This window comes from Notothenia rossii (genome assembly GCF_949606895.1).
Source record: "Notothenia rossii genome assembly, chromosome: 11".
In the NCBI taxonomy this organism is placed as follows: domain Eukaryota; kingdom Metazoa; phylum Chordata; class Actinopteri; order Perciformes; family Nototheniidae; genus Notothenia; species Notothenia rossii.
The window spans coordinates 7,798,911-7,811,101 of NC_136910.1; the positions used below are offsets into that span (position 1 = coordinate 7,798,911).

The 12,191-nt window shown below is 46.6% G+C and overlaps 1 protein-coding gene across 3 annotated transcripts in view; it reads right to left on the minus strand.

The window, feature by feature from the left end:
* raraa (retinoic acid receptor, alpha a) overlaps window positions 1–12,191 on the minus strand; it is a 152,063-nt gene that overhangs the window by 106,115 nt on the left and 33,757 nt on the right. For 2 of the 3 annotated variants that reach the window (XM_079659690.1, XM_079659691.1), the window contains one exon: window positions 3,287–3,412. The exons of the other annotated variant lie outside the window; for it this stretch is intronic. The gene's annotated coding sequence lies outside the window, so the exon portion shown is untranslated. The remainder of the gene's footprint in view (window positions 1–3,286; window positions 3,413–12,191) is intronic. 3 annotated transcript variants of the gene reach the window in all.

A 12,191-nucleotide genomic window follows, 5' to 3' on the forward strand; every position in this document is an offset into this window, starting at 1 on the left:
TGAGGGTGTGAGTAAAAGAAAATAACCTAGGAGATGGAGTTAAATAAGGACAGAAAGCGGCTCAGTAGGAGGAAGAAAGAGGCAGCAGATGAGGGACAAATCAATTTTTAGTAAAGAGGCGAAGAGTGGTGGACATGAAGCCGGAAGATGGAGAAAGAGTCTGAAGTGGAAACAGATAAAGGAAAGAAAGAGGGGAGGATGTGAGGGACGGAGATGGAGAGAAAGACGCACCTTGTCAAAAAGATTGAGAGCAGAGGAGAAAATGAACAGGGAAACAGTGAGAGGAATACAGCGATTGAATGAAGATAGAGAGAGTGAGGGAAGATGGGAGGATGCCATATTTTCCTTCATCTCAATTTGCACAAAACTTTCATTACCACCAATTTGGGCCGGGAGCCGTAGGCTGGACCATTAGACGAGCCCGGCATCAATCAGCCTAATCTCCCTCCCAGGCCGCTAAATTACAGCGCCCAGTTGCTTATTAAAATGTGTCGCCCGTCTCTCAACACCCGGCACTGCTGGAGATTAGACAGGGGCCCCCAGACAAATCTGTTCCAGAGAAGAAGAAGAGGAGGAGGAGGAGGAGGAGGAGGAGGAGGGGGGAGAAAGAGGGAGGGAAGGAGGTAAGGAAGGAGGTAAGGAAGGAAGTACAGGGATAGTATAGGAGGGGGAGAAAGAGAAATGTACTCGCCGAGACAGAGCGGATCAGAGTGGGGGCACGATCATCTGGTTTGATTTATACACTCCTGTAGATCTGACACACACACACACACACACACACACACACACACACACACACACACACACACACACACACACACACACACACACACACACACACACACACACACACACACACACACACACACACACACACACACACACACACACACACACACACACACACACACACACACACACACACACACTTGTCGGTGTGGAGATTTCGACGTTAGCGACGCCACCCATTGTACACTCAATCAAACCGCAGGCAGATAAGACGCATGATGGATGGCGTAATTGAAGGCGGCAGCGAGGTAATGCCGCATCGCTCTGGGTTTGGTCGGGACAGAAGAAGAGTGGCGAGCGGGTGATTAGCCTGTAGGATTTATTGTTATTGCTTGTCTTATTATTTTAAAAAAACTACGACTGTCTGCCTCGGAAACTTGTACAAGGTGCTTCAGGTCGTCTTTGACTGTTTGCTTTCTGACCTCAGAGTGAAAACTAAACATGGAGAAGCAGCGTTGATGTTCAGCGTTTTGTGTGCAGGTAAAGGGTCCGCAAAGAATGAAATCCCAGAGTTTTCTCCCAGACACTCCCACCCTGTCTGAAACGCCTCCATTGGACTACTTTGTTTACTTCAGGAACATAGTGACATCACTACGTACCACTCGCATTTCTACTGGCAAGCGCTACTACCTCATTGTACGTGATAGGCTAAGGGGCGGGACATCTCCAAGCGGTTCACTAATCACAACAGAGCTGGGCAGCTAACCAATCAGAGTCGACTAGGCTCTGGTTTTAGACAGAGGGTGAAAAGAAGTAAAAAGGCAAATTTGCATTAAAAGGCCCCTTTAATACTTTCAATGTTTGATTCAATAGCTACATAAATAAACTTGCCAACACTTTTAGAAAGATGAGCCAACAGCAGGGTTGCACCGATATAGATTCAGGTTGCCATGAGCTAAACATGAAGGATGCAGGGAAGAAATCTATATGTAGAAATGCTCTACATAAAAAAAAACACATTTATTCAAACCCAGGAGATTTCTTCTCTACTTTAAGAATCATTAGCAAGTTTTTTTTAGGGAGAGTGTGTAGTTCCGTGGATAACGTAGGGCAGCAAGGTGATTTAACTTGAGTGCACTCAGCAGATCAAACACTTTCACGTATCAAAAGCTACCAAAGGTCCTTGACAGGAGTGAGCCATCCAGTGGCCTGACAACACGCCCTCCGCTGTCCTTCTGCGCAGAGAGCATGTGCCGAGGGACTCTCCTCAGACTGTCCCTGCCATCTGATGACCCTGATTTGCTGCGGATTATTGTCCGTTGAGGCTTAATCTGTTTTAATGGATCCTGACTTGTGGCACATGAAGAGATGATTTGAATAAGTGAGGCTCAGGATGTTGTTGTTTAGACGCTCATAGTCAATCTTAGAACGAGGTGGGTCTCGAAGAACCAATTATTATCAGATTAAGGTGGGAAATCAATGTTAATTGTGTTTAAGCTCCCCCTTTTGACAAAAAGAATGTTGAACTTTAAAATGGCCAAGATTAGCTTTTAATGAAGGTGTTACACCAGATAACATTACTGTAGAGTACAGTGTCTATAAATACTTTATTACAATGCAAAGGGAACATCGGTTTAATTGGGCACACTGTGTCACCAGGGCGCCTGGCAGCTGATGTTTTCCCTTCAAGTTTCTGACTTTCTCTCTCATATATTATTGTATATAGAGTAGCTTTGGGCTGCTTTGGACTGGAGAACAAAACAACTCTTTGAAGACATTACTCTGGGGTCTGGGAAATGATGATGTCACTATTTTCTCTACCATGGGTTTGTTAATTGCAGCACTAAAAAACACTTTTCACCTCTGGGAGAAAAACAACAAAGCTTTAAACAAAAAAACATATTTTCTAGACATGATGTTAAAAGAGTTTTCTGGCAAATGTTTGTATTGCGAGAAGCAAGGTATTGTTCTTTTGAAAAGAAAGCCTTTTCTGATTAGCTGACAAAGAGAAGGAACCCATTTGCACCACGTACTTAAAAACAGATTAACTGAAGACACAAAGGCGCACATCATGACGACCACTAACCGCCACACACATCCTAAGATTCACTCACTGCACAAAGACTCAAACTGCATCTGCAATCGAAATGGTGAGAGCAACTTGGTGCAGAGCTTTTGCACAGAGCATGTCCACTGTCAACTGATACTGCATCCAGCACAGGAGTAACCACACATGTTCACAGTCAGCCAAATGTGGTCTCAGACAAAGCCCATTGAGCTGCTATAAATACCAGAGGAACACGGCAGTTGCTTTGTCTGAAAGTTTAATTAGCCACAGCACCTAGAGTATTCAAAGATAGAAGGGCTGGCAGTGGCGAGGAGGCGAGAGCTTCCTGTGCTATTTTAAAGACGATAGTTGGTGTTGTTGGTCGGGGTTTGTTTTGATATATAAAACCCAGTGAATAACATTTACTGCTGGTGCACGGGGTGTTTGTATGATTTATGAAATGAGTTTGGGTCCAGGATCTGTTGCTGTGTGTGGAGAGTGTGTGTGTACCTCTGGTGCTCGCCAGCAGCCCCCCCTTTGTGTTGCTGCTCAGACTGATTGAGTGGTGTTTCGTTGGGCCAACTGGGCTTCCGGCTGGTGGACGGCCCGCATCGATTGCTCGGATTCACCCTTCCTCTGGAGCACGACAGAAAAAATAAAGAGTGGAAAATAGAGAGCAAAGAGAAAAAAGGTAAGGAAGGAGGGAGGAAACAGGAAGAAGGGAACATTAGCTTAAATGAAAGTTTATTAGCTGTATCAGTCAGTCACTCGGGTGGGGTAAGCGTTTTGCCCCCAGGCCTTCAATCCTTCCTCTCTATCTGTTCCCTCCCCCTCGCCCTCTATTTGTGTGTGTGTGTGTGTGTGTGTGTGTGTGTGTGTGTGTGTGTGTGTGTGTGTGTGTGTGTGTGTGTGTGTGTGTGTGTGTGTGTGTGTGTTTAAGGGGAGGGGTTTGGGAGGCAGGCATGACGGGAAAACATTAGGTTGTTGGCGAGTGGCCTGTACACCAGCCAGTAATTGGCTCGGGTAATGGTCATGTCCAGACAAATGGTGTAGGCCCTAACCGTGTTACGAGCAACCGGCTGCTCTGCCTGTATTCACAGCAGAGAAGCCCCGGATACACAGTGTCTGCAGGGTGTGTGTGTGTGTGTTTGTGTACAAGACTCGCAAAACAAGTGATTTACTGAGACACAACTCTTTTTTTTTTCTCTCCTCACAACCGATGTCTTATGCACGGCCGTACGCTTGATTCATGATTTGCTTGCGTCCTATGTGGGAGACTGCGCCGTGATAAGGTGGAAAAAGATGGCAGCACAAGCCCCGCTCACCTCCAGGGACTAACCGACATCTGCCGGTGTCCTCCAAACACGAGATGGAGAGGGAGGGAGGGAGGGAGGGAGGAAGCAAAACTAAGTAAGAAAGAAAGAAGGAGAAAAGGAAAATGACGAGAGAGAGGAAGTAAAATGATAACTTCAATTTTTCATCCTTCCCCCCCTCTGCTGTGCATCACTTCCCCTTCTGTCTGACTGCAAGCTGAGCCACTAATGTCCATTGTGTCTGGATATACTGCATCACACACACACCAACGCACATGTACGGGCGTGTGTGTGTATTAGCGTATTTCCTTCTGTTAATGATATGAGTGAGAATGAAACGTATATGCTCATTGCTCCAACAAGCTAAATAGAATGCATTCATGAATAAAGCTGAGTGTGCATGTGTGTGTATATGTGCGTGTGTGTGTGTATATGTGCGTGTGTGTGTGTATATGTGCGTGTGTGTGTGTGTGTGCGTGTGTGTGTGTGTGTGTGTGTGTGGTGGCAGCCCCTCAGCCATCCAGCTATCATCTCCCGCCAGACAGGCCCCACCAAACCATCCCAGCTGGATAATGAGATCCATTATGATTTACGTGCCAAAAGGACAGCCAGACAGAACAAAGACATGTACACACACGCACACACACACACACACACGCACACACACACACACACACACACACACACACACACACTGACACACACGCACAGTACATGTCAGTCTCATACTGTATGTGCTGATGTGTGCCAGCCACTGCTTCATATTTCAGTTTGTCTTCCTATGTGTGTGTGTGTGTGTGTGTGTGTGTGTGTGTGTGTGTGTGTGTGTGTGTGTGTGTGTGTGTGTGTGTGTGTGTGTGTGTGTGTGTATGTGTATTAGTTGCCTGTAGGGTATCCTGCAGTGGGTCCTCTTTCCATTTGCAACTCAAGACCATTTCTCTCTCTCCATCTTTCACTCACACACCCTTTCTTTTCCCACCTCTGCGTCCCATCTGAAAATGCACTAACACATTGAAAGAGTGAGAGAAAGTATAGAAACCTTGCTCTGTAGCTACCCCCTACTTCCGCCCTGCTTTCTCTCTCTGTGCCACACTCTCAGACTCACACACACTCTGCCCGAGGGCATTGTGGGCAGAAAGTGAAAGGTGAAGATTACAACTGTGTGCTGCTTCAAAAAAAGACCACACAACCTCACCCTGATTTATCAGCAGCTCAGAGGCTAGAGCAAGCCAGGGGTCTTTTCCAAGGTATTCGTGTGTGTGTGTGTGTGTGTGTGTGTGTGTGTGTGTGTGTGTGTGTGTGTGCGTGCGTGTGTGTGTGTGTTGGAGTGCTGAGATTTGTTAGTGCAAGGCCAAAGTTGCTCTCCAAAACACATTTTGGAAGAGGAACACATTTCACTTTTTGGGAATGGGGCTATGGTTAGTGTGTCAGCTGAGAAAATCAAATCAAATTTGAAAATGAGAAACACATTATTTGAAATATGTCAAGGAAAGGAATTGGGTGTAAGCTCTTTTATGACTTTTTTCTATCTAACAAGCCCAAAGATAACCAAATAAGGCATGCAGGGCTGCAACTAGTACTGTGTTGCTATTTATCGTTTCTAGGTATAAAACATCAGACATTAGCAAATAAATTATGATTTCAAGCTAAATCCTCTAAATATTATATTGTCCAACCAACTAAAGACATAAGTAATTTAATAAATCAGATCAAAACCTAGAAGGACACTCAGAGTGCAGACCTCAGTGAACTGTAATCCCGCTGACAAACAAACCGAACTGAAAACATAACCTCTGCTGAGGTCACCAGCAAATCCTCCAACTGGAGAAGGGATTGTCTGTAGATATATATAAAAAAAATAATTAGGACAATGGGTGAATATATTGGGTACATCATGGGGGTTATTTTTGGGTGACTGTTTGTCCTTTTATCTTGCTATTTTAGTCAATAGAATGTTATGTTACAGAAGTGAGAAAGCCCAAAAAGCATAATTGAGCCCCTTTAATGGTCTCTGAAAAACACGTGAGAGTCCACTTGTTGGCGTGATAGTAGCTTGGTGGACATTATTATATATCATATAATTGCAAAATGTTCCATAGTTTCTACTTCCCTCCCTCTCAAAAACGCACACACACATCAGCCCCTGCCCACTCTCTCTGAGGAAACAATGGCGGGATTCTCTCTGCTGTTCCTGCTTTATGAAGTATTCAAGTGACGCCAGCTCAATTAGAGGGCTAAATGCCTAGATCCAGACTGGGGAGGGATGAAGGGATGAACAAAGATGAAGAGAGATTAGAAGAGAAACAGAGAGAGGTACAATGAGGACACAGGCAGGGAGGAGGAGAGCCGTAATGAGACATGGGGAATGATGGACAGAATGTAGATCCCTTAAAGGAAATAGGAAACGACAAGAAGGAAAATGTGGGATAAAATGAAAATAAAAAAAGAAGAAACAAAAAATCAAGATGAGAATGAAGACAAACAATCAAAGACAGAGAGGACAAGGACACTCTTGACTCCCTTGATCTCCCTGCCATTGCTCCCACTCATATACACACACACACAATCCTCTGTGGTATGTATTTCCATCATCAAATGTGATCAGAGCTACTGTCCGCGAGCCAACATTCACTCAACTGTGATAACCGCTGCAGGAAGACACACACACACACACACACACACACACACACACACACACACACACACACACACACACACACACACACACACACACACACACACACACACACACACACACACACACACACACACACACACACACACACACACACACACACACACACACACACACACACACACACACACACACACACACACACACACACACACACACACACACACACACACCAGCTTAGGTAGCACAGAAGGATCTGACATGCCCGGTTAAATTAAAAGGTCAAATAAATGAAATAATCATCAAAGTGAACGAGCCTTCAGATGATCGGAGGGCTCGGAGCTGCAGCTCTGGGGGCTTGTCTCGCGGAAAACGAGGAGCGCTTTAATCATGTATTGTTTAATTTAAGAGGATCATTCCGGTGTTATTTCCGTGGCTAATAACAACATTGTACTCACCAAGTTAATTGCCGAGAAACTGGGAGCGCGGCCACATCGCAATAAAGAAGTCAGACGAGCAGAGCGAAAACACAAATATAACGTTTTAAAAAACCTCAAGGTTAGCCAAGTGTATTTGGGAGAAAAAACAAAAAGGCAAATAGTTAAATTAATGATGTCCTTCAAGTGGTACGGTTTTGGCTTCTTTAAAACAAGGCTCTGATTGCTTATTTCTTAGCACGTCAGACTTTGTTGTAGAAACTTTTCTGCATCTCTGCAACTAATATGGTGAATACAAAAAGGATGAAAATATGTTTAGTTCTCATTCAATTAAGCGCAGTAATGATATTTGGCAAACCAAGGACATTTCTTTATCACACTAAGGTTCCTTGAAGCAAACAATTACAAATGCAGCTTAGAAAATGTCCTCTTGAATCCTTGAGAGGAAATCACATTTGACTTTTGCAATGCGTGTGTTAATGTAATGCCACAGTGACGTACTTTATCAACGTGCATCGAATGCCTTTGAATGGGGCTTGAAACCAAAGGGTCTGTTTGTTGTATGGGTGGCCCCCGCTAAACTTGAGCCTCTCCCCATGCGAATGTTGTCACCATTCTCTCTACATTTACAGACGCATTTTTGTGGTTGCAATAAAAATTCCCATTGATGCAGCAGACAAAGTGTTCATGTTCTCCATGGTTAGCCACCCTCAGAACTATTTTGACTTCTAAGTGGGTATGTGTGTAGTCTGTGTGGGATCTGAACCCACAACCCCACTGTTGTGGCACGTCCCACGCTCAAACCCACTCTGCAATCAGCACCGGCGTCCAAACCCAAAACACATGCCGCAACCAAAATAATCCCCTCTAATTGAGCACCAACAAAACAACACTGCGCCTCAGATCTCACTTTGACAAAATAACCTAACGTCAATATTTCTCCAACAAACCACACTCGGGTGAGACCCCCCCCCCCCCCGCATCTCAATCCTCCTTAACAAAACAGCTCTTCGCTCACTGTGGTGCCGACCCTAATCACTTCCTTCAGCACCAGGTGGTTCTCATTGACTGGGGCCCGGCTCCTCCGCTCAGCAAGACGCTCCGCCAGAGGAAATTGGCTCGTCTACACGCGTGTATTGCTCATGAGCTCTATCGAGCGGAGCGGTGCGGACCCTTCAACGCCGGCCTGCTTTGCGGTACAGAAACAGCTGCTGGAGTTTGCACCGCACCATCCAAAGACACAATTACAAACACCCTTTTCTTATTACTTCCCACCATTTGCCGCCATTGTGCGGAATTAGTGGCAGTCTATGGAATAAGTGGATTCTAATTCATGCCCTCTTTTCACGGGCCTCGCCTGCTGCAGTTGCTTTCCCCCCACTAATGAAGAGGATGAAAGAGAAGTGTTAATCAAACTGAGAATCTCATCTGTGGCAATAAGGAGCAGAGGACAGGCCTTGGAGTGACTCCCTCGTGTGTGAATGTGTGTGTAGATGGGGAAGTGAATTTCTCTTCTGTCCCTGAATCTGAGGCTCTGTAATCGTCAGTTAGAAGGAAAATAAATGAGAAAGGAATGTAGGAAATGATATGTGTGCCGGGGCCTTGTTTTCTAATTGCCTAGCCTGAGCCCATAGGGATGCATGATCCACTACGGGCCAATCCCTCTCCGCTAGCAGGCTTTTCATCCCTCCCAGGCTCCCTCGTCTTGGACCACAGCGCTAACCAGCAGGGTCTGATTAGATTTAAATGTCAAGAGAGATAGGACAATACAGTTATCTTCCAAATTATGGCCCATTAAAAGGGCCTAAGCAGTGCGCCTCCCTCCTCAACTAACTAATCACCAACCAGATTCATCATCTCACAGACTGGGGCATCATTTGGGGAGCCGTGGTTTCCCTTTCTTCTGCCTCTCTGTGCCGATCACACCATGAGCAAGGGCATCCAGGTGTGTCTGTAATGTATGATCAGTGTGTGTGCATGCTGTGTGTGTGTTGCTCCGGAGGGAGCTGGTTCAGCGCCCCAGGCCGGTGCCCCATTAAAAAGAAAGAGAGAGGGGGAGACAGTAAGTGTGTGTGTGTGTGTGTGTGTGTGTGTGTGTGTGTGTGTGTGTGTGTGTGTGTGTGTGTGTGTGTGTGTGTGTGTGTGTGTGTGTGTGTGTGTGTGTGTGTGTGTGTGTGTGTGTGTGTGTGTGTGTGTGTGTGTGTGTGAAAAGGAGGAGAGGGGTTCCTCATTTAGACCGTAGGAGTAGCAGAGTGTGTTCAACCTGCAGCCAACAGACAGACAGACAGACAGACAGGCAGGCAGACAGACAGACAGACAGGCAGACAGACAGGCAGACAGGAAGACAGACGGACGGACAGGCAGACAGACAGACAGACAGGCAGACAGACAGACAAGCAGGCAGACAGACAGACACACAGGCAGACAGGCAGACAGACAGACAGACAGGCAGACAGACAGACAGGCAGGAAGGCAGACAGACAGACAGACAGACAGGCAGACAGACAGACAGACAGACAGACAGACAGACAGGAAGGCAGGAAGACAGACGGACGGACAGACAGACGGATGGACAGACGGACATACAGACAGACGGACGGACAGACGGACAGACAGACATGCAGAAAGACAGACAGGCAGACAGACAGACAGGCAGACAGACAGACAGGCAGAAAGACAGACAGGCAGACAGGCAGAAAGACAGACAGGCAGACAGGCAGACAGACAGACAGACAGGAAGGCAGGAAGACAGGCAGACAGACAGACAGACACACAGGCAGACAGACAGACAGGCAGACAGACAGACAGACAGACAGACAGGAAGGCAGGAAGACAGACGGACGGACAGACAGACGGACGGACAGACGGACAGACAGACAGACATGCAGACAGACAGACAGGCAGACAGACAGACAGGCAGACAGACAGGCAGACAGGCAGGCAGACATGGAGGCGTCCCATCTGCCTTCTTCTAATTCACCTCCTGTCCTCAGGGTGTCATACGGGGCAACGCGCCAAAATAATCTGGTCGGTTATTTCACTTTTTTTTTTTCCTTCTTCCCTTGCTTCATTCCCATAATTCATCCTTTAGACGCACACTTTCCGGTCTTTGTTCTTGAATATATTCTCACCTCCCCTTGTTCCCCTATAAGGAACCCTATCGTAGATCTGGCATGCATTACAGTTTTCATCCCATCATAGTGGTGATAGTAATACTAGGGGGGGTTTATGGAGGAATGAGGAAACTGGTAATAGAGGTCTCATATCTCAAGGTGGTTTCCTTCATATACTCGTCGCTCTTGGCTGCGCCGCCATCTCCATTTCCTGGCCTGCCCACCTTTCAGCATTCATCTTGTTGGTTCCTCTTTCTTCCATTTTTTTATATTCCCCCTCCACCCCTGCTGATCCTTTGTCTGTTTTTTAATCTCACCTCCTACTCCATCTCTTTTCTCCCCTTTTAGACCCCCCCCCCACTCCTCCATCATGGAGCCACTTATATTGGGCTCTGACTTCATACCTCTGCTGGCGATTTATGCACAGGAGCCTTGGTGATGTGCATTAGGGCCCGCCAGGCGTACGGCAACGCATTATGGATCGCACTATAAATAGCTGCTGTGCGTCCTGTAAAAGCTTTTCATTACATAGAGATATCGTTTGATCAATATAAGCCCCGCGCTAAATCTAATTACCAAAACGACCAAGGCTGGGAAAAAAATATATATATGTATTATCAAGATGATCAAGCCACTGTTTTAACCAAAGCGGCTTCCAGAGGAGAAAATAAATAGCCCATTTTAAGTAAAAGATACAAGAGCTAAGTGGGCAGTATGGAAAATGAAAAAATAGCAGCCTGAGTGAGGAAAGTGAATGGCTGATGGAAAATAGAGTAAGGGAAATATATAATGTCCAAACAGACACTCTAGATAATGTGCAGAGGCAGATGTATTCTGAGAAGCTTTATTGGGCCCAAGGTGGATTTATTGTCATTATACAACACAATGGAACGCATTGTGGTCCCTTTATGCAACACAAGAAAGAAAGAACTATTATTTACACACACACACACACACACACACACACACACACACACACACACACACACACACACACACACACACACACACACACACACACACACACACACACACACACACACACACACACACACACACACACACACACACACACACACACACACACACACACACACACACACACACTGAAGCTCCACTGGTCTGAGTCAGACCCTCACATGAGGTGCAGCTGTAGGAAGACGGGGGAGAAAAACTAGCAAGAAAAGGGGGAGTGAGAGAGAGAGAGAGAATAGGAGGAGCCCAGGGTGTCATTTCTCTCTCTGTCAGCTCCTTGCCTCCCCCATCCTCCCTCCCTCCCCCATCACCCCCTGAGATGTGGATGCTTCGCGGGGACAATTACCGACTGACACTTCATCATGGGCCGCGCGACAGGCGCTGACGGCCCTCGTCCAAACAAATGATGCTGGGGTCGAGGTTGCGGGCCTGCCTCCGAGTCTGCCCGCCTGTAGCCCCGCTGCACGGCCCTGCAGTGCATTAGCCGGCCTCACACACACACAGACACACACACACAGCAAAAAAAGCTACATTAAAAAAGACTCCTCTCAACCAACCACCTCTTTCCTTTAAGAAAAACACATTTATCAGCAATGGGGGATGGGGGGTGAGGCAGGAGGGGGTTCAATAGAAGGATGGAGGGTGGGAGGGGGCGCTACAGTACTGTCAAACCCCAACCGCCTAAGGTAAAGAGAGAGCTCTTCATCTTTGTGAGGCAACTATAGGACGATCACACACAAAAAGACTCTCCATACGTTGAACCAATCAGATAATGGGGTTAAACAACTGCTTAAAAAAAGCCAACCAGGCAAAAAAGCCAGCAATCAGCACGTTGACACCGGCGTGCATCAATTAACCCAGTGTCTTTGTGGAGCACAGATAACACTCTGACCCCGCCCCCCCCCCTCTCCTCTTTTACAAGCACAACCACCAACACACTCC